Source organism: Macaca mulatta, chromosome X (assembly GCF_049350105.2).
Source record: "Macaca mulatta isolate MMU2019108-1 chromosome X, T2T-MMU8v2.0, whole genome shotgun sequence".
Classification (NCBI taxonomy): Eukaryota; Metazoa; Chordata; class Mammalia; order Primates; family Cercopithecidae; genus Macaca; species Macaca mulatta.
The window spans coordinates 55,252,754-55,269,907 of record NC_133426.1 but is presented as its reverse complement, the minus strand read 5'-3'; the positions used below and the strand labels follow the sequence as shown (position 1 = coordinate 55,269,907).

Below are 17,154 nucleotides of genomic sequence, written 5' to 3'. Positions count from 1 at the left end.
AAAAAACAATTCTAACATTCATACAAAACCAAAATAGAGCTCACATAGGCAAAGCAAGACTAAGCAGAAAGAATAAATCTAGAAGCATCACATTACCTGACTTCAAATTATACTATAAGGTCATACTCACCAAAACAGCATGGTTCTGGTATAAAAATAGGCACATAGACCAATGGAACAGAAATGAGAACCCAGAAATAAAGCCAAATACTTACAGCCAACTGATCTTTAGCAAAGCAAACAAGAACACAAAGTGGGGAAAGGACACCCACTTCAACAAATGGTGCTGGGATAACTGGCAAGTCACATATAGAAGAATAAAACTGGATCCTCATCTCTCACCTTATACAAAAATCAACTCAAGATGAATCAAAGACTTAAACCTAAAACCTGAAACCATAATAATTCCAGCAGATAACATCAGAAAAATCCTTCTAGGCATTTGGCTTAGGCAAAGACTTCATGACCAAGAACCCGAAAGCAAATGCAACAAATACAAAGATAAATAGATGGGACTTAATTAAATTAAAAACCTTTTGCACAGCAAAAGAACTAATCAGCAGAGTAAACAGGCAACCCACAGAGTGGAAGAAAATCTTTGCAATCTATACCTCTGACAAAGGACTAACATCTAGAATCTACAAGGAACTCAAACAAATCAGCAAGAAAAAAATCCCATCAAAAAGTGCGCTAAGGACATGAATACACAATTCTCAAAGGAAGATATAAAAATGGCCAACAAACATATGAAAAAATGCTCCACATCACTAATTATCAGGGAAATGCAAATCAAAACCACAGTGAGACACAACCTTACTCCTGCAAGAATGGCCATAATCAAAAAAATCAAAAAATAATAGATGTTGGCGTCGACGTAGTGAAAACAGAACACTCTTACACTGCTGGTGGGAATGTAAACTGGTATAACCACTATGGAAAACAGTGTGGAGATTTCTTAAAGAACTAAAAGTGATCTACTATTTGATCCAGCAATCCCACTACAGGGTATCTACCTAGAGGAAAAGAAGTCATTATATGAAAAAGATAGTAGCTCATGCATGTTTATAGCAGCACAGTTCACAATTGCAAAAATATGGAATCAGCCCAAATGCCCATCAACCAAAGAGTGGATAAAGCAAATGTATAAATACACCATGGAATACTACTCAGCCATCAAAAGGAATGAAATAATGGCATTTGCACTAACCTGAATGGATTGGAGACCATTATTCTAAGTGAGGTAATTCACAAATGGAAAACCAAACATTTGTGTGTTCTCACTCATAAGCGGGAGCTAAGGATGTACAGGCATAAGAATGATACAATGGACTTTGAGGACTCAAGGAAAAGAGTGAAAGGGGGGTTAAGGGATAAAAGACTACACATTGGTTACTGTATACACTGCTCAAGTGATGGGTGCACCAAAATCTCAGAAATCACCACTAAAGAACTTATCCTTGTAACCAGACACCACCTATTCCCCAAAAGTCTATTGAAATAACAAAATACAAACAAAATAAACAAAAATAAAATGTTTTGCATTTTGAATGTATCAATATTAATACCATGACTGTAATAATGTACTACAGTTTTGCAAGATATTACCATTGAGGGAAAATGGGTGAAGAGTATAGGGATCTCTCTGCATGTGAATCTTCAATCATCTCAAAACATAAATTAATTAAAATACTTTTTAAACAAGCAAGTCATATGTCCTGCCCACACCCAAGGGGAGAGGATTATACAAGGTTGTAAATATCAAGAGGCCAAGATCATAGGAGTCACCCTGGAGTCTGTCCACCACAAGAAGGATGTCAATACACAGAGACAGGGTGCTATGGAATAAGTTTGCAGGGAGGGGGTCTCAGATATGGGGAACAGTACCTGAATAAGGGCTTCAATTGGGATGTTGGGGTCCTGTCCACATAACAGGAAGTTGCCTAATTTGGTGACAGGAAATGGATCAGTAAGGGATACAGCAGGGAGAACTGTTTGAGGACAGGCGGTTGCAAGCTGTAACTACCAAAATTTGTGACATGTATGAATGGGCACCAAAAACCTAGTTTAAATGATAAAAGTTATGGCCGTTTATCATGTTGCAGCCACATGATGGCACTGTCCTGTGTTTCTTACGAATTTCTTTGATTCCCATAACATCCCTGCAAAGGAGATGAGGGGAAGCATTGATGGGTGGTAAGGTAGAAGAGGAGGCAGACTGAAAGCCTACAGTTATAGAAGGGAAGAGCTAAAGGAGAGTCTGGCCCTAGTTACAGGGGCAGGGCTCCAAGGCCAAGCCTTGCTGACTCCCTAGTTCTCCAGGGCTTTTCTACCTTGAATAAGCTATTTGTAACTGAGTCCTCAGTATTATTCTATCTCCTAGCCTTATGAGGACCCTGAGCATCATCCTGACCCTCACCCTGGATGAGCACCCTCTTTTCCTCTGTCCAGGCACTATCCTAAAAGGCCCCAGTGACTGCGATACTGCCAGGCTGGATTCTTGGTCTGGACATGACTCAGTATCGTGCAGAGAGCTTACCCCTAGGGCATCTCCCATCTTGGTACATATGGAAGATCATGAATCCTGAAGCAGAGCCATTTTCATTACTTATAAAAATGTTCTGGTTTGGGAAAAAGTGAAGTTTAGACACTACATAAGTGAAGCCCTTATGAAACTCCATAATTATTATCTCATGTGTACTTTGACTAAATAAATCAAGTAAAGGGGAGAGATAAACCCCGTCTCTACTAAAAATACAAAAAATTAGCCGGGCGCGGTGGCGGGCGCCTGTAGTCCCAGCTACTCAGGAGGCTGAGGCAGGAGAATGGCGGGAACCCGGGAGGCGGAGCTTGCAGTGAGCCGAGATCGCGCCACTGCACTCCAGCCTGGGCAACAGCGTGAGACTCCGTCTCAAAAAAAAAAATAAAAAATAAAATAAAATAAAATAAAATAAATAAATAAATAAATAAATAAATAAATCCTCCACACGCGTGATGGCTTCATGAGTGTGTGAATGTGTCTCTCCAAAGGTGTGGGTGAGCATGTCCATGTTTGTTAGCATGTGTGTTTGAGATAATATATTTGTGACAAATGTGTGTGCATTAGTGTATCACATTTTATTCCGTTGCTCATTTGTTCATATGAAAAAAGATGCTCACTTACTCTTTCTTGAGAGGATATATGCTTTTATAAACAAACCTCAGGTTTTTTTCCTCTGGGGAACCCTGACTAATACACATTGAACTCCGATCCAGGCTAGACCCTCACATTTATCCTCACAAAGACTCTGGAGCTAAGTCTACTGTGCCTATTGCCCAAATACAAAAACCAGGTCAGCTTGCGATCACGGAGTGAGAAAGAGACAGGCAGGCCTTGAACTCCAGCTCCAGCCCACAGCGCTACTTGCAGGGAATGCTTGGTGGAGAGAGTGGGAACCATCCAGGGTCATGCTGTTACCTTCACCCCTCCATGGCATATTATGGAGAAACTGTGTGCTATATTCTTTCTCCACCTCACTTCTTTTTGGGCCTTGGCCCTTGAATTTTTTGGAATCTAAGCTATTAACACTGTTGGATGTAGGATTAAAATCTTAGAATGTTGTTTCTGGACATAATTTAGACTGTCCTTTTTGTTGAATATGTGAGAAAGCTGAAGGCTAGAGAAGGGAAGCTGTGAGAGGCAGACCTGGACCTAGAAGCTATGTGTCAGAAGCCTCCAGCCACACAGACCACTCCTGAAACTCTGTAGCTGTCAGGGCCTCTAATCTGTTCATCAGGCCTCTCTACCAGGTCTAGATTCAGAAAGGAGCCTGGATGTGATGAGACTGATTGTCATGGTTCAGAGAATGCCACTTACCTCTTCTTTAGGGCAGCTATGGTCCCCAGAAGAGAGGGAACTAGCTCCTGCTCCAAGGAGTAGTCCTTTTCCACAGGTTAGTTACCCTTAAGAACTTGGAGCAGACCTCAGCCTTTGTCCCTTCTGGTGACTTCTGGCCCCTTGCAAGGGCAGGCTACTGGATGCTGAGATGACTGGGGCAAAAAATCATTTCTATTTGTGAAGGGTTTTTTTTGTTTGTTTCATCAACTGTTTTGCTAGCCCCAGGGGTGAGGTAAACTTTGTTTTTCTTTTCCCTGTAGAGCTCAAAGTTGAATGATATGTAGGATTAATAAAACTAGTTCTGGCTCTAAGCCAGCTCTGGCTGGACTCATGAAGGGAAGAGCTTGTCTCCTGGAAAATGAAGGGACATTTCACTTGTTTGGCAAAGTAACTCAGATTTTGATGGGATGTTTCAGCTGACTGAAGCAGAATTAAATGAAGTTATTTTCTCCAAGTTTGAGTGGCACTTTTGTCTATGTTCTGAAATGTTCCTCACAATTGCATATGCTGTCTTCAGTGGTCCCCTCTGTCATTACTATTTAATTCAGTGCAGTTGCTGACAACACAGTTTGTCACCATTTGTCAAGCCATTCTCTGACCTGGGTGGCATTTTACCAGGAAGGGACCCTGTGCTCCAAGTCCCATGTTAAAATATGCCAACCCCCAGCAATTAGTGTCATGGAAAGGATCTTTCAAAGGACTGGAGATGGTCCTACACACTATAATCAATAGACAATTAATTTTGTTTATCATCTTGAGTTTTATTGTATGCAATGCTGGTGGAGGAGGGCAGATAGATAGATGGAGCTCAAGAACACCCGGTCCCTTCATATGCTGCAGGTGAATTAAGTGAGTTGGACTGCCCATGCTGGGGGTCATGACTTCCCTCCTGCCCTCGAGACTATGGGTATGTGTCCCTCTGCATTGGGCCAGAACTTTTGTCAGTACTCTCCAGACTGCCTCCTGTTTACTGCATCTTGATTTTCTGTTCTATTGAACGCTTGGAATTGATGCATCATTTAGACTGTGAATTAAATGGCCAAGGTTCTGCACAGTGGCTTTCTTGCCTCCTAAATGCCTCATTCAGCTCATAGGCATATTCTTCTGGCCTCCAGCATTGGCACATGCTGAGGCCTAAGCTACCACAGGACCCCACTGTTAGGTGTAAGGGATTGATTTACCAGGCAGGTAGTCCTGGTAGAGCCAATCAGAACCCTTTTTGGGGACTGAGATTTAGACATGGGGAGGAAAAAAGTCTCTGCTTTTTGCAGAAATTTCTACAATAAGAGTTGAGCGATGCCTTGTTTCCTGCTTATGAAAAAGTTCTGTACAGATAATGAGGCCAACACAAAAACTAAGGCAGAGATAAGCAGAAATGCGGGGGGCGCGGGAGACAGAGAGAGAGAGAGAACATGCAGAGATGTGCACAAGTCACTGACGCTCCTTTGAATTCCCTACAGGGAAGCCTGCCATGGCAGCTCTTCATAGCCCAGCTTGTGTAAGAACACAGCAAAGCACAGGCTCTAGGAATAGGATTAGATGATTTTGTTTTGTTTTGGTTTTAAATCAAACTTACTCATTCTTTGTAAGATTCTGACTTTCCTGGGCATCAGTCTCTCCAGGTGTAAAATGTGAATAATGAGAGTATCTCAGATTGTTGTGAGGATTAACTGGGGCACTGCATGTTGACTGATACCTAGTCAATACTCAGAAAATCCTAGCTATTAATATTCTCATTGTTAGTGTCATTTTTTCTTTGGCTGTCTTTGTCACATAACCAGGGACCGTGTGAGACATACTGGGCTGGGATTGTGATCTGCACTCTATCTATGAAGACTTACGGTGAAGAAAGTCAAAATGAAGTGGATGTAGGGTTTTCATTTTAATTGAAATGAAAGTTGAAAGGACATTGCAAAAGATCCTGGAGTCCAGGAGGATTAGAATTGGAAGTGATCTCAGGGACACGGGAACAGCTTGCTCAAGTTCTCAAAGCAAGTTGGGGCCACAAGACCAGGAGAAGACCCCAAAGGCACAGATCCTAGGCCTAGCTTCTTTCTTATCCCAGGTTTACCCTTGGATTTTATTTGAGGCTGCCAGGGGGTTAGATGGTTTCAATGTTTCTATTTTATAGATAAGGAGATGGAGGCCTGGGTTGTTGGCAGGGCTGACTCAGGAAGCTAGGCTTTTTGCCTTTGGTGCCCTTCACCTTTCTCCTTTCCAAGAGATCCCACTGCCTCTGTCATGACCATTGATTTCCATATCATGTTGATTGGAAAACCCTCCGCTATTGGCTGATGGTATCATCAGAGGCAAATTGATGTTGACATTCAACAGCCTTGATTGCCACAATAGCTCAGGTGTATTTCACTCTGTTCCTCCTATTACCAGCCCTAGACAGAGCTGGTGGTAACTGCAGGCTCCAGTTGTTTGATTTATGCTGCTTATTTACTTTTCCTCAGAAAGAAACTTAAGGACAGAAACTGTACGACTAGGCCTGTCAGCTCCTGAGTGGCACTGGAAGAAGCTAAATAAAACACTGTTTAACTAAAAAACTGGCACAACAGAATTGAGCATGATCAAGAGAGGGACTGAGCAGATCCAGCGTGGAACCATGGAAAAAGTGCAGACTCTGGATCTGCAGAGAGCTGTTCTCCTATCTCTGCCCAACTACTGACCTCTGCATAATGCCAGTAGGGCAGTCCACTCTCTCTTGGAAAGGAATATAATGCACTGGCTAAGAATAAGTTAGCTGTAGCATTGAGCTATCTGTATTCACATACTTGCAATACCACCCAGCAGTGAGATTTTGGACAATTTCCCTTAGCTGCTTTGTGCCTCAATTTCTCATCTTTAAAACGGGCATAATGATTCTCTCTACATTATGGGGTTGATGGAAGTATTAAATAACATACATAGTCAACATCCAGTGTTACAATGGTACCTAACACAGAGCAAACTCTCAAGTCAGGAGAGCTACTCTTTAAGAATAATCATTTCAGGGTATACTACAAGTAGAGCATCACTCATGGTGCTCCTGGGAGGTAATAAAAAAGGAGACACCTTTTCCCAGGGAACTCCAAGATCAGTGCAGAGAGCAGTCAAGGTCATAGAAGAAATAGTGCCACACAAGGTAGAGGGTGAAGATAACTTGTGATAACCAAGCTCTTACCACCGGCCAGGTGCTGCATGTACAGCGTCTTGATTCTTACTACATCCTTATGCTTGTTGAGCTGGTTCCATTTTAAAGATGTAAGAAGTAAGGCTCAGGAGGGCCATACAGCTAGAAAGGATGGTGCTTACATTAAAACTGATGATGTTCTAACTCCAAGTTTTTGTATTTTCCACAGTGCTAAGATGGCAGCGGATTATAAACAGTTAGATTAAAGTATTTGTGAAGGCTTCAAGGAGGAGGTAGCCTTTGAACTTTTCTAGAAGAGAGGGAAAAGCTAATCAATGTAGAGGCTCTGGATGGGCATTTTGAAGCAGAAAGGACAGGATTCATATGGCCTGTGAAGGGAATAGAACTGGCCTCCAAGACGTGTGCAAGATCAGGTCTTGAACCATTCCAAAATTGTCAAGAGACTGTGGCCCAACAGATCAGAAGTGTGACCCCAGAAGGGTGCATTTTAACAAGGTCTCCTGAAGGCAGTCAAATACAAGTGGTGTCAGAACCACATTTAGAGAAATCCTGGTGCAGGGATTAGAGAATGATGAAACTGCAAATGTAGGTTGGGGCAGATATTGTGGTAAAGTGAGTGGGTTTGCAGGGGGTATTCCCATAAATTTTACAGATAAATGAATGAAAGCAGCAATTGAAAATAGGAAGCATTCATCTAGTTCAGCAGCCTGAGCCACCCCACCCTTCCTGAATATAGAAGGCTCTCTCTGCTCCACACTCAGGGAGATCTCCAGGCATTCAGAGAGCATCTGCTCACCTGAAGCAGCAGCCTCAGTCGTCCCACCCCTCCTATGCAGAAATCTTGGTGCAGTGTAGGGGGTTCTCCACTACATGCCCAGGTACATCTCCAGGCATCTGGAACACCCACTCCCCTGGACTTAGAGCTTAGGCCACTCCCAATCCCCATGCAGAGAACTTGGGGCCAAAAAGGTTTCCCAGCTCCATGCCTAGGCAAGCTTTTGGGTGCTTGATGGCCATTCACTGGATTTTCCCTAGCCACTGGTGCTTGTACTTGCCACTGGGGGACCTGTAGGTGGGCCTGCCTGATCTGGTTCTCCCCTTCATGGCCCCCACTCTCCCGAGGCTAAGCAGAAAGCTCAGACCAACTGGCATTCCACGAATCAACCCACTGCCTGAAGCAACTGAGAGCTCCTCTCCATAAACAAAGAAGAAGTATATACTCAGCCATGTTGGCCACAGTTGGCTCTTACCTATATGTGTCATCTACTGTCTCACAGATTGAACTGCACATGCCAATATAAAATCTGCTGAAACAATTGCATAGAGATATAGAAGCAAAGCCAAAAGACCCTATCGAACATTCTCTATAGTCACATAACTTCGGAAAGGGGGAAAGAGAAAGAAAAATAATAAAACATATTATAGAGCAAGAAAGAAAAAGGAAAAATTCTACCTGCACAAAAATAATTACAAAAATCTGAAGTGTCAGCATCTCCAGATGAGAGGGAACCAGTGTAAGAATTCTGGCACCATAAAAAATCTGAATGTAGTGATACCACCAAAAGATTGCTCTAGCTCTCTGGAAATAGTCCCTAACCCAAATGAAAACTCAGAAATGACACATAAAGAACTCAAAGCATGGATTGCAAGGAAGTTCAATGAGATCCAAGACAAGGTGGAAAATCCACACAAAGAAACTCCTAAAGCAATTGAAAAACTCACCTACGGATTTAAAAAATACAACTGAAAGATTTCCTAATAGACTGGACAAAGCAGAGAAAGAATTCAGAGCTTGAAGACTGGTCTTTCAAAGTAACTCAGTCAGATGAAAATAAAGAAAAAATAATTTTAAAAAATGAGCAAAGTCTTCAAGAAATATGGCATTGTGTGAAGCAATGAAACCTATGAATTATTGATGAATTATTGGCATTTCTGAGAGAGAATGAGAAAAAGAAAACAATTTGGAAAGCATACTTGAGGGAATAATTCAAGAAAACTTTCTTATTCTTGCTAGAGATAGACATCCAGATACAAGAAATCCAGAGAACACCTGCAAGATACTACACAACATGGACATCATCAAGGCACGTAGTCACCAGACTGTCAAAAGTCAATGCTAAAAAAAAAGTCCTAAAGGCAGCTACAGAAAAAAGTCAGATCACATACAAAGGAAACCCCATCAGGTTAACAGTGGCTTTCTCAGCAGAAACTTTACAAGCCAGGAGAGACTGGGGCTTTATTTTCAGCATTCTTAAAGAAAAGAAAATTCAACCAAGAATTTCATATGCCACCAAACTAAGCTTCATAAGGAAAGCAGGGGAAAAAAATCATTTCCAGACAAGCAAGTGCAAAGGGAATTCATTACGACTAGACAACCCTGACAAGAGATCCTTAAGGGAGTACTAAATATAAAACTGACGGAGCGGCCAAGATGGCCGAATAGAAACAGCTCCAGTCTGCAGCTCCCAGTGAGACCAACACAGAAGGCGGGGATTTCTGCATTTCCAACTGAGGTACCTGGCTGATCTCATTGGGCCTGATCAGGCAGTGGGTGCAGCCCGAGATGGGCTAGAAAAAGCAGGGCGGCAAGGGGACATCGCCTCACTTGGGAAGTGCAAGGAGCCAGGGGACCTCCCTCTCCCAGCCAAGGGAAGCCATGAGGGACTGAGCTACTGGATAATATGTTTTTCCCATGATTTTGCAATCCACAGATAAGAAGATTTCCTCGTGTGCCCAAACCACTAGGGACCTGGGTTTCAAGCACAAAACTGGGCAGTTGTTTGAGCAGACACTGAGCTAGTTGTAGGAGATTTTTTCTTACCCCAGTGGCATCTGGAACCCCAGATGAGACGGAACCACTCACTCCCCCGGAAAGGGGGCTGAGGCCAGGGAGCCAAGTGGTCTCGCTCAGTGGGTACCACTCCCACGGAGCGCAGCAAGCTAAGAACCACTGGCTTGAAATTTTCACTGCTAGCACAGCAGTATGAAGTCGACCTGGGATGATCAAGTTTTGTTGGGGAGGGGTATATGCCATTACTGAGGCTTTAGTAGGTTTTTTCTCTTGATAGTGCTAAGGAGGCTGGGAGGTTTGGACTGGGCAGAATTCACCAGAGCAGAGCAAAGCGGCTATGGCCAGACTGCTTCTCTAGATTCCTCCTCACTGGGCAGGGCATCTCTGAAGGAAATGCAGCAGCCCCAGTCAAGGGCTTACAGATAAAACTACCATATCACTGCAGAGCACTTGGGGGAAGTCACGGCTGTGGGGGCAGCTTCAGTGGATTCAATCTTTTCTTGCTGGCTCTGAAGAGAGCAGCTGATCTTGACATGAGGAATTCTCCCAGCACAGCGCACCAGCTCTGCTAAGGGAAAGACTACCTCTTCAAGTGGGTCCCTGACCCCCATGCCTCCTGACTAGGAGAGACCTCCCAACAAGGGTCAACAGGCACCTCACACGGGAGAGCTCCAGCTGACATCAGGCCAGTGCCCCTCTGAGATGAAGCTTCTAGAGGAAGGAACAGGCAGCAATCTTTGCTGTTCTGCAGCCTTCACAGGTGATAACAAGGTGAACAGAGTCTGGAGTGGACCTCCAGCAAATTCCAGCAGATATACAGAAGAGGGACTTGACTGTTAGGAGAAAAACTAAAAAACAGAAAGCAACAACATCAACATCAACAAAAAGGACGCCCACACAAAAACCCCATCCAAAAGTCATCAGGCTCAAAGACTAAGGTAGGTAAATTCACGAAGATGAGGAAAAAACAGTGCAAAAATGCTGAAAATTCCAAAAACCAAAGTGCCTCTTCTCCTGCAAATGATCGCAACTCCTCTCCAGCAAAGACACAAAACTAGACAGAATGAGATTGATGAATTGACAGAAGTAGGCTTAAGAAGGTGGATAATAAAAAACACCTCTGAGCTGAAGGAGCATGTTCTAACCCAATGCAAGGAAGCTAAGAACTTGATAAAAGGTTACAGGAACTGCTAACTAGAATAATCAGCTTAGAGAGGAATATAAAAGACCTGACGCAGCTGAAAAACACAGAATGAAAATGTCGTGAAGCATACCCAAGTATCAATAGCCAAATCAATCAAGCAGAAGAAAGGATATCAGAGATTGAAGATCAACTTACTGAAATAAGGCATGAAGACAAGATTAGAGAAAAAAGAATGAAAAGGAATGAACAAAGCTCCCAAGAAATGAGAGACCATGTGAAAAGACCAAACCTATGATTGATTGTTGTACCTGAAAGTGACAAGGAGAATGGAAGCAAGTTGGAAAACACACTTCGGGATATTATTCAGGAGAACTTCCCCAACCTAGCAAGACAGGCCAACATTCAAATTCAGGAAATACAGAGAATAACACAAAGATACTCCTCGAGAAGACCAACCCCAAGACACATAATCGTTAGATTCTCCAAGGTGGAAATGAAGGCAAAAATGTTAAAGGCAGTTGGAGAGAAAGGTCAGGCTACCTACAAAGGGAAGCCCATCGGACTAACAGTGAATCTCTCTGCAGAAGCCCTACAAGCCAGAAGAGAGTAGGGGCCAATATTAAACATTCTTAAAGAAAAGAATTTTCAACCCAGAATTTCATAACCAGCCAAACTAAGCTTCATAAGCAAAAGAGAAATAAAATCCATTCCAGACAGGCAAATGCTGAGGGATATTGTTACCACCAGGCTGGCCTTATGGAAAGGAAAAACCGGTACCACCACTGCAAAAACACACCAAAATATAAAGACCAAAGACACTATGAAGAAACTGCATCGACTAATGTGCAAAATAACCAGCTAGCATCATGATGACAGGATCAAATTCACACATAACAATATTAACCTTAAACATAAATGGGCAAAATGCCCCAATTAAAAGACACAGACTGGCAAATTGGATAAAGAGTCAAGACTTATTGGTGTGCTGTACTCAGGAGACTCATCTCATGTGCAAAGACACACATAGCCTCAAAATAAAGGAATGGAGGAATATCCATCAAACAAATAGAAAGCAAAAAAGAGCAGGCGTTGCAATGCTAGTCTCTGATAAAACAGACTTTAAACCAACAAAGATAAAAAAAGACAAAGAAGGGCATTACATAATGGTAAAGGGATCAATGCAACAAGAAGTGCTAACTATCCTAAATATATATGCACCCAAATACAGGAGCAACCAGATTCATAAAACAAGTTCTTATAGACCTACAAGGAGACTTAGACTCCCAAACAATAATAGTGGGAGACTTTTAACACCCCACTGCCAATATTAGACAGATCAATGAGAAAGAAAATTAACAAGGATATTCAGGACTTGAACTCAGCTCTGGATCAAGCCGATCTAACAGACATCTACTGAACTTTCCACCCAAATCAACAGAATATACATTCTTCTCAGCACCACACAGCACTTACTCTAAAATCGACCATATAGTTGGAAGTAAAACACGCCTCAGCAAATGCAAAAGAACGGAAATTGTAACAAACAGTCTCTCAGACCACAGTGCAATCAAATTACAACTCAGGTTTAAGAAACTCCCTCAAAACTGCACAACAACATGGAAACTGACCAACTTGCTCCTGAATGACTACTGTGTAAATAATGAAATCAAGGCGGAAATAACGAAGTTCTTTGAAACCAATGAGAACAAAGAGAAAACATACCAGAATCCCTGGGACACAGCTAAAGCAGTGTTAAGAGAGAAATTTATAGCACTAAATGCCCACATCAGAAAGCGGTAAAGATCTAAAATTGACACCCTAACATCATAATTAAAAGAACTCAAGAAGCAAGAGCAAACAAATTCAAAAGCCAGCAGAAGACAAGAAATAACTAAGATCAGAGCAGAACTGAAGGAGACAGAGACACGAAAAACCCTTCAAAAAGTAAATGAATCCAGGAGCTGGTTTTTTTGAAATGATTAACAAAATAGACCGCTAGCCAGACTAATAAAGAAGAGAGAAGAATCAAATACACACAATAAAAAATTATAAAGGGGATATCACCACTGATCCCACAAAAATATAAACTACCATCAGAGAATACTATAAATACCTCTACGCAAATAAACTACAAAATCTAGAATGGATAAATTCTTGGACACATACACCCTCCCAAGACTAAACCAGGAAGAAGTTGAATCCCTGAATAGACCAATAACAAGTTCTGAAAATGAGGCAGCAATTAATAGCCTACCAACCAAAAAAAGCCCAGGACTAGATAGATTCACAGCCGAATTCTACAAAGAGGAGCTGGTACCACTCCTTCTGAAACTATTCCAAACAATAGAAAAAGAGGGACTACTCCCTAACTCATTTTGTGAGGCCAACATCATCCTGATACCAAAACCTGGCAGAGACATAGCAAAAAAAGAAAATTTCAGACCAATATCCCTGATGAACACCAATGCAAAAATCCTCAATAAAATACTGGCAAACCGAATCCACCAGCACATCAGAAAGCTTATCCAACATGATCAAGTCCCCTTCATCCCTGGGAAGCAAGGCTGGTTCAACATAAAAAATCAATAAATGTAATCCATCACACAAATAGAACCAATGACAACCACCACGTGATTATCTAAATAGATGCAGTAAAGTCCTACAATAAAATTCAACAGCCCTTCATGCCAAAAACTCTCAATAAACTACGTATTGATGGAACACATCTCAAAATAATAAGAGCTATTTATTTCAAACACATAGCCAATATCATAGTGAATGGGCAAATGCTGAAAGCATTCCCTTTGAAAACCAGCACAAGGAAGCCCTCTCTCACCACTCCCATTCAACATAGTATTGGAAGTTCTGGCTAGGGCAATCGGGCAAGAAAATGGGTATTCAAATAGGAAGGGAGGAGATCAAATTGTCTCTTGTTGCAGATGACATGATTGTATATTTAGAAAACCCCATCGTCTCACCCCCAAACTCCTCAAGCTGATAAGCAACTTCAGCAAAGCCTCAGGATACAACATCCATGTGCTTAAATCACAAGCATTGCTATCCACCAATAATAGACAAGCAGAGAGCCAAATCATGAGTGAACTCCCATTCACAATTGCTACAAAGATAATAAAATACCTAGGAATACAACTTACAAGGGACATGAAGGACCTCTTAAAGGAGAACTACAAACCACTGCTTAAGGAAATGAGAGAGGACACAACCAAATGGAAAAACACTCAATGCTAATGGATAGAAAGAAATAATATCGTGAAAATGGCCATCCTGCCCAAAGAAATTTATAGATTCAATGCTATTCCCATCAAGCTACCATTGGCTTTCTTCACAGAACCAGAAAAAAAAACTATTTTAAATTTCACATAGAACCAAAAAAGAGCTTGTAGAGCCAAGACAATCCAAGGCAAAAAGAACAAAGCTGGAGGCATCACAATACTTGACTTGAAACTATACTACAAAGCTACAGAAACCAAAACAGCATGGCACTGGCACCAAAACAGATATATAGACCAATGGAACAGAACAGAGGCCTCAGAAATAACACCACACATCTACAACCATCTGATCTTCAACAAACCTGACAAAAACAAGCAATGAGAGGATTCCCTATTTAATAAATGGTGTTGAGAAAACTGTCTAGCCATATGCAGAAAACAGAAACTGGACTCCTCCCTTATGCCTTATTCAAAAATTAACTCAAGATGGATTAATGACTTAAACGTAAAACCAAAAACCCTGGAAGAAAACCTAGGCAATACCATTCAGGGCACAGGCATGGGCAAAGACTTTGTGACTAAAATAACAAGCAATTGCAACAAAAGCCAAAATTGACAAATGGGATCTAACTAAAGAGCTTCTGCATGGCAAAAGAAACTATCATCAGAGTGAACACGCAACCTACAGAATGGGAGAAAATTTTTGCAATGTAGCCATCTGACAAAGATCTAATATTCAGAATCTAAAAGGAACATAAATTTACAAGAAAAAAACAAACAACCCCACCAAAAAGTGGGTGAAGGATATGAACACACGCTTCTCAAAAGAAGACATTTATGCGGCCAACAAACATATGAAAAAAAGCTCATCATCACTGGTCATTAGAGAAATGTAAATCAAAACCACAATGAGATACCATTTCACGCCAATTAAAATGGCAATCATTAAAAAGTCAGGAAACAACAGATGCTGGAGAGGATGTGGAGAAATAGGAAGGCTTTTACACTGTTGGTGGGAGTGTAAATTAGTTCAACCATTGTGGAAGACAGTATGGCAATTCCTCAAGGAAGTAGAACCAGAAATACCATTTGACCCAGCCATCCCATTACTGGGTATATACCTAAAGTATTATAAATCATTCTACTATAAAGACTCATGCACACGTATGTTTAATGCAGCACTATTTACAATAGAAAAGACTTAGAACCAAACCAAATGCCCATCAATGATAGACTGCATAAAGAAAATGTGGCACATATACACCATGGAATACTATGCAGCCATAAAAAAGAATGAGTTCATGTCTTTTGCAGGAACATGGATGAAGCTGGAAACCATCATTCTCAGCAAACTAACACAGGAATGGAAAACCAAACACCGCATGTTCTCATAAGTGGGAGTTGAACAATGAGAAAACATGGAGACAGGGAGGGGAACATCACACACCCATGCCTGTCAGGAGGTGGGGGGCAAGGGGAGGGAGAGCATTAGGACAAATACCTAGTGTATGCAGGGCTTAAAACCTAGATGACGGGTTGATACATGTAGCAAATCACCATGGCACACGTATTCCTATATAACAAACCTGCAGGTTCTGCACATTTATCCCAGAACTTAAAGTAAAATTTTAAAAAAGAAAAGAAAAAAAACTAAAAGAAAAAATTCATATGGAATCAAAAAAGAGCCTGAATAGCCAAGGCAATCCTAAGCAAAATGAACGAAGCCAGAGGCATCATATTACCTCATTTTATATTACACTATAAGGCTACAATAAGCAAAGCCGCATGGTACTGATGGCAAAACAGACACATAGACCAATGAAATAGAATACACAGTCCAGAAATAATGCTGCACACTTCACACCTATTATCATCTGATCTTCAACAAAGTTGACAAAAACAAGCAATGTAGAAAGGACTCCCTATTCAACAAATGGTGCTGGGATAACTGGCTAACTATATGCAAAAGATTGAAACTGGACCACTTCTTATACAAAAATTAATCAAAGATGGATTAAGAACTTAAATGTAAAACCCAAAACTATAAAAATCCTGGAAGATGACCTAGGCAGTATCATTCTGGACACAGGAAAGGACAAAGATTTCATACCAAAGATGCCAAAATCAATTGCAATAAAAGCAAAAATCGACAAATGGGATCTAATAAAACTAAAGAGCTTCTGCACAGCAAAGAAACTATCCAGAGAGTGAACACACAACACATAGAATGGGAGAAAATTATGGCAAACTGTGCATCTGTTTAAAGTCTAGTATCCAGCCTCTATAAGGAACTTAAACAAATTTACAAACAAACAAACAAAAACGACAGGCCAGGCGCAGTGGTTCACACCTGTAATCCCAGCACTTTGGAAGGCCGAGGCGGGCAGATCACTTAAGGCCAGGAGTTCGAGACCAGCCTGGCCAACGTGGCAGAACCTCGTCTCTCCCAAAAACACAAAAATCAGATGGGTGTGGTGGTGCACACCTGTAATCCCAGCTACTAGGGGGGCTGAGGCAGTAGAATCGCTTGAACATGGGAGGCAGAGGTTGCAGTGAGTGGAGATCGCACCACTGCACTCCAACCTGGGCAACAGTCTGAGATTCTGTCTCAAAAAACAAAGCAAAAAAAAAAAAAACACAAACAAACAATACCTTTAAAAAGTGGGCCAAGGATATGAACAGACACTTTCAAAAGAAGACATGCATGCAGCCAACAAGCATGTGAAATAAAACTCAACATCCCTGATCATTAGAGAAATGCAATTCAAACCACAGTGAGATATCATCTCACATGAGTCAGAATGGCTATCATTAAAAAGTAAAAAAGAAAAGAAAAATAACAGATGCTGGTGATGTTATGGAGAAAAAGAAACACTTATTCACTGTTGGTGGAAGTGGAATTAGTTCAACCATGGTGGGAAACAGTGTGGTAATTCCCCAAAGACCTGAAAACAGAACTACCATTCGATCCAG

At 41.5% G+C, this 17,154-nt stretch overlaps 1 protein-coding gene across 1 annotated transcript in view; it reads left to right on the top strand.

Moving 5' to 3' along the window:
* The first annotated feature begins 5,253 nt into the window (after window positions 1-5,253).
* The window catches only part of ALAS2 (5'-aminolevulinate synthase 2), a 421,539-nt gene continuing 409,638 nt past the window's right edge, over window positions 5,254-17,154 (top strand). Inside the window, exon 1 of the mRNA XM_077989127.1 lies at window positions 5,254-5,257. The gene's annotated coding sequence lies outside the window, so the exon portion shown is untranslated. The remainder of the gene's footprint in view (window positions 5,258-17,154) is intronic.